Below are 6,178 nucleotides of genomic sequence, written 5' to 3'. Positions count from 1 at the left end.
GCTCGTAGTGTTTAATAAAGAATATTTGGGAGATAATCTTGTATAAATTGGTTTTTTCATTGTTTTTAATAGCGTTTTTAGCTTATTAGTTGCTTGGATTTGTCTGCGGGTAGTCTCTAATTTTGCTAATTAATCTATCTAACATAATTCTAACTAACTAAACAAAACGTTTTAGTAAACGTCTTATAAAATTTATAAAACTGAACAAGTGAAATTTGTTGCATGTTAAACTTGAAATATTAATTCAGTCGTGACTCGATTAAAGAAGAGATTCTAAGCCAGACAATTATACCTCGCTCATAGAGGTAAGCATACAAGAAAGATTTTATTATTAAATAAAAATACTTTACAAAATGCACAAGATGTTTCATTTTATTCAAGTTTGTTATAGTAATTAAATATTATATAACTACGTTTACTATTGAAATTTTAGTTTTCCAAGATTACCTTTATAAATACAGTAATACTTTACATAGTGCGAGTAATCGGTTCCGCCAATATCCTATATTATTTAAAACTGGACTAATCGAGAATCTAAATATTCGATAAATACAAAAAAATAAACTGTACAAAACAGTCTTTACTATATGGGATCGGGATCCTATATAAAAAAATATTGTGTGAATTATTGTTTTCGATTTTGTTTTTATTTTGATTAAATAAAATTTAGTTTGTATTAAAAAAAATAAGCCAGACGTAAGTAAATCCGTACAAATCGAAGACGCATTACACGCGGTATTGCTTTTTTACCACATTACAATTTTTTATATAATTATATCACTGCAAAGTATGCGGGAAAACAATATTTTAGGTTCAATTAAATCGTTTAAATTTTGAAATAAAATTATTATCAAAGTAAACACATAGTTTCAAACAAATTTGTAATGTAATTTATGACAGAGTTATACAAAAACACGTAAATAAAATGAAAATAATGTACATTTACGAATATTAGAATTTTATTTCCTGTTCTCCGGAAGTGTTTGTAATCAAATTTAAGAGAAAGAAAAACCCTACATCCAAGCGCTAACTTGACAGATACTATTCTTCAGAAGTATACTCGAGAACAACGCCATTCGCTCGTAATTTATTTCATATTCATCTTACTCGAATACCAAATGGAATCGCTCCTAATTTGTCCTTAATCTCCAGCCCAATTGGTAAATGCATTCAGAATTATGTTAAGCTTTCATCTAAATTAATTTATTTTAAATTTATTTATAATTAATACAGTTTATTTACTCCTACTACTTATTTTCATTTTCCTACTTTAACTTTATTTCATTGCATTTTATATTAACATCTGTTATTACCTATCAGGCGTTTTTTAAACAATATTTATTATGAAAAAAAAAACATAAAACTTCTACGATGACATTTTTAAATAATTATTTCGGAGCATAGTCAACATCTACTTCAGTAACTGCCTCTCATTTGCAAATAATATTTTTATTTATAAAAGTGTACAAAACAGCAATTTTTATTAACAAAAACCCGTCTACAAAAACGCCTGATAATTATCATTATTTTAGTAATTATTATTTTTGCAGTATTATTAGAGACTATTTTTTTTTATCCATAATGAGAGATACCCAGTGTTTTCAGTTGCCCAGTTTTATTATGAGTTTTGTTTTGTGTTACTATTTCAATGTCACTTGTCACTATGATACTTTTTATATTGTCATTTGTCATTATAGCACTTGTCGTTATAAGCGATGTCATTATGTCACTTATAATATTGTCATTTGTCATTATGTCTATATTATTAACTTCAAATTAAGATCTCATTTAATTCCATGTATGTGATAATCCACTGACTTAATGAACAGAAATGTTTCGGTTTTAAGCCTATAGTTTACCGATCTTTATTAATTATGTATTTTAATATTAATTTTCATTAAAGTTTGGAATAAGTTCATGTTATTAATTATTGTTATTTAATTTTTTTATTTTCAGCATTTATTTACTTGAAACCAAATTAACATCTAAATATGTACTATATATAACTTCTCCCAGCTTCCATCAGTCCGGATTCAGAATAGTCCGGTATAAAAATTTCAAATATAATTATATTTTACTTGAGTAAAATTAAAATCAATTAATAAATAGTACACGAAACTATTATTTTAAACATAAATGTTCTGAACTTTAATTCTTGAATACCTCGGTTTACGAACAGTAATAATTTAGTCTTTGAAAATGAAATAAATTTTAAAGAATCAACTTTTCTCTATAAGGGTTTCTGTTTTTAATTTTTTTTTATTTTTAACCATCTTCTAGGAAATAATTATGTTCAAGAACCGAGGTTCTACAGTATATTTTTTTGTTAAAAGCAATGTTTTTAATATTCCTTTATATATTAAGTTCCTCGATCAGTCCAGTTTCAAACAGTCCAGTTTAATCGAATTTTGATTGAAATATTTGAATAACATAAAAAATTATTTTATTGTAAATATTTTCATTTAATTTCATGTAATTTATTTTTCACTGATTGTCTCTTTCGAAAATTATAAAAAAAATTCTTTTTCCTGACAATAATTGATAATTTTGATCAGATTTTTAATTATTCTCGATAATGATGTAAATTTGATTTGCACATATACTTAATTATATTACATTTTCTAACTTGTCGAAATAATTTAATGGTTTATTATGTATTCAACAATTAGTAAAATTTCAATATTTTCACTTGGTTCAAACAATTCGATTCATGTATAAAATGTACGGTATTATGAAAATCACAATGAAAACATTTATTTCATTAAATAGAGCTTTTTTTGCGTAAATTGTTTTCAAGTTTTCTCCTACATAAAAGAAAATACTCTTGTTTAACCAACTGCACATACGAATTTAATTAATTTCACATGAATTGATTCGTCGTAAATGAAATAAAATACGCAATGCGACTTCATTAAAACCCTTTGTTTAACGTTTCCGGCGAACGAGGAGGCAAGGGCATATATTTTTTGTTTGTTTATTTCCAACTGCTGTGCGTCTACGAAACGTGATATTGCAACTCGTATTTCTTCTTTTTTATATTATTCATTCAAACTTTACAGCTTCAACTTGTGTGAATGAACGAATAGGAAATGTTTCAGGTCGAAATGCAGGCAGCGTGTACTGTTTTAAGAGCGCTTTACTTATGCATCGTCGTCGTTTTAAGTGTATACATTTTGCAGCACCCTTCGCATCTCCGCATTTTCCCTTCTGCTAAATTTATTTTGGTCGCCCCTGCGCGACGTCGGAATAAAAAAAAATGGAAGGGAAAATACCCTGAATGTCAATGCAAATGTCACACAATAAACTTTGGCATTTAGATTTGGGTTTTAATCATTGATTTCCATCATCCGAAAACACCGCACTCTAGTTTTAGTTTTACTACGTCTAATTACAGCAATTTAAAACGGAAAAATCTTTTATTAAGGAGTTTTCAGTTCCTGAATAGTAACCACTTGGTTTTCCAGAATGGAATTAACATTTTTTTATTATTCTTTTCCTCATAAGGATTTCAGTTTTCGAATAATTCGGTTTTCGACCATTCTTTAAGGTTTGGTAACCGAGTTTTAGCAGCATATATTTGTGAAAAGTAACGTTTCCTAACTGGGATCTAGAAAAAAATTGAGGAACAATGTAAAACAATAATTGCGTTCGAGCGTATCTAAATAGAATGGTAATCATCTCATTCCAAGTTTAATTTTATTAGTTTATATTACAGCAATGAAAATTCATAATAAAAAATATTTTATTGAGGGGTCTTATACAAATCTAGTGGAAGTTTAGTTCTACAGCAAGTCGATTCCCAATAGTAATCATTAGATATTTGGGAGAATTAACCATTTTATAATGTATCGGTTTCGGTTTTCGACCATCCTTTAAAACTTATCATATTATAAAAAAATAGAGTTTAATAATTGGGATCTAGTCTGTGCAATGTTAATGAATAATCGCGTTCAAGTGAATTACAAAGAGACAAATTTTATTGAGCACTATTAATAAGTATAGTGGAACTTAAGTTCTCAGTTACCTCGGTCTCCGAATAGTAAAAGCTTGTTACTTGAGAATAATTTTAAATGAATTATTTTCCTCATAAGGTTTTGGTTTTCGAATAAATCTGTTTTCTTAAAAACTAATTATATTGGGAACTAAGTTTCTACAGTCTAGTTTTGTGAAAAGTATTATTATCTACTGTGTTTTTGAGAAAAAATATTAACCAATAATTGCTTTCAAGCGAATTACAGAAATAAAGATTCGTAGTACAATTTTTTTATTGATCCTTTTAATCTAAGTACAGCACAACTTTACTTCTCAAACACCTCGGTTCCCGAACAGTAACCATTTACTATTTGGGAATGTAATTTATATTAAATATTTCAAATAATTCGGTTTTCAAGCATTCTATAAGAATTACGTTCGAGAACCGAGTTTCCAAAATATATATTTGTGAAAGTTAACGTTTACTAATTTTTTTCCAGTGTTCTGTAGAAGCTATGTTAAGCAATAATCGCATTCGAATGTATCCAAATAGAATGGTTTGTTCCTGATGAAAAGTCAATTGACAACCATTATTGTAAAGCATTGCAATAAAAGTTAACGACATTACCGTCGACTCCATTCCGAGCGCTAATAGGTTATCAATACTACTTCTAACATTCAATTTTCCTTAAAGACCTTAAAGAAGCATCCATTTGCTGAATTGAATTGTATATCACTATTGAAAAAAAATAGATCATTCAGAATCAGTTAATGTATATTAAGTACATGAAGTATCAGACATTAGGAAGTAATTGTTTTTTTTTTAGACATAAATGATTGTTTTTTGTCACTTTCAAGTCTCTTTTTGTGCAGTTTACAGTGGAACATCGCTTAACGAGATTAATCCGTTCCAAAATTTTCGAATTTTTACTCGTATAGTGAAATACTCGTATAGTGAAACATATTCAAAAGTACACATAATGTGTGTAGACAAGATGTAACAGGCGCGCAATGCGGAACTTCTCTTCTCATCGTCACTCGTTATGCGAAACGTCGCTCGTTAAACGAGTCATTTTTCTTACAATTCATTTTGCTCATTAAGCGAGGTCCCACTGTATTTTCTTGCCATTTTATTTTATGAGATATGATACACATTTCAATTTAGTTCCTCGATTAGTACGGTTTTAAAAAGTCCAAGATATTGACAAAACTGATTACCCGTATTATGCTAAAAGTATTGCTATAATTTGGAATGCGGGAATTACGTTAATTTAATAGAAGTAAAAGAGAATGTGCGATGGCCGAGAATCGAACTCGGATCAACTGCTTGGAAGGCAACTATGCTGACCATTACACCACCAACGCGCTTGTATATTGTTGTAAGCTTATTGTTTATTCTTTATTATGAAAAATTAGTGAAAAAGAATTCACTGTTTACATCATTATAAATAATAATCGTAGGTAGACTATATAGGGGAGGATTATATCCCTTGAGAGTATCATTCAGCTAACAAATAATATATTTAAAAATACATCATAGCAGCTTCAAAATAGTTCTACTAGAGAAGAGTAGAAAATAATCATAATACCACTATTTCAAATATTGGATCACGCCGAATTGAACCTAAATTAACCACAGCAACGTTCCCTATTATAGGAAATAAATATAAAATTATTTTTCTTTACACCAACACTACTCAACATATAATAAAATAAGAAAATTCTATACCTAAAATTATAACTAATGAATTAACTTACCAGGTATGTAAATATGAAACCGGAATTTGCCCAACAACTCTATCTATCTATATCGCAAGACCGACAACCGAAAGACCGTCTATTGAAATATCGACGTTCGAAATCCCGACTGTATCGAAATCCCCACGTTCGAAAGCCTGACTATATCAAAATCTCGACAACTATAATCCCGACTGTATCAGAATCTCGACAACCATAATGCTGACTATATCAAAATCTCGACTGTATAAAAATACCGACTATATCGAAAATTTTTACAAAACATTTTTAAATTATTTCATTACATTTTTATTATTAATAACAATAAATTATTATTAATTTATTTGATTTTGTTGAATTATTCATAACATTATGAAATAATCTCAAATATAATTAGATTATTAATTGTTATTATTTATTATTAATAACAATTTAAAAGTCACTACGCTCCGGAATAATTTAAAAATGT

At 28.1% G+C, this 6,178-nt stretch overlaps 1 protein-coding gene and 1 non-coding gene across 2 annotated transcripts in view; one reads left to right on the top strand and one right to left on the bottom strand.

Moving 5' to 3' along the window:
• LOC108565126 (lachesin-like) overlaps nucleotides 1-6,178 on the top strand; it is a 68,236-nt gene that overhangs the window by 43,394 nt on the left and 18,664 nt on the right. The gene's annotated exons all lie outside the window — the stretch shown is intronic.
• Nucleotides 5,266-5,337, bottom strand: Trnag-ucc. Its single transcript has one exon. It is a non-coding gene; the product is annotated as a tRNA-Gly (tRNA).

The sequence above is a fragment of the Nicrophorus vespilloides genome, unplaced genomic scaffold (assembly GCF_001412225.1).
Source record: "Nicrophorus vespilloides isolate i.1.1-1 unplaced genomic scaffold, Nicve_v1.0, whole genome shotgun sequence".
Classification (NCBI taxonomy): domain Eukaryota; kingdom Metazoa; phylum Arthropoda; class Insecta; order Coleoptera; family Silphidae; genus Nicrophorus; species Nicrophorus vespilloides.
Note: the sequence above shows the minus strand (reverse complement) of the source record. Positions and strands in the feature narration are given on the sequence as shown.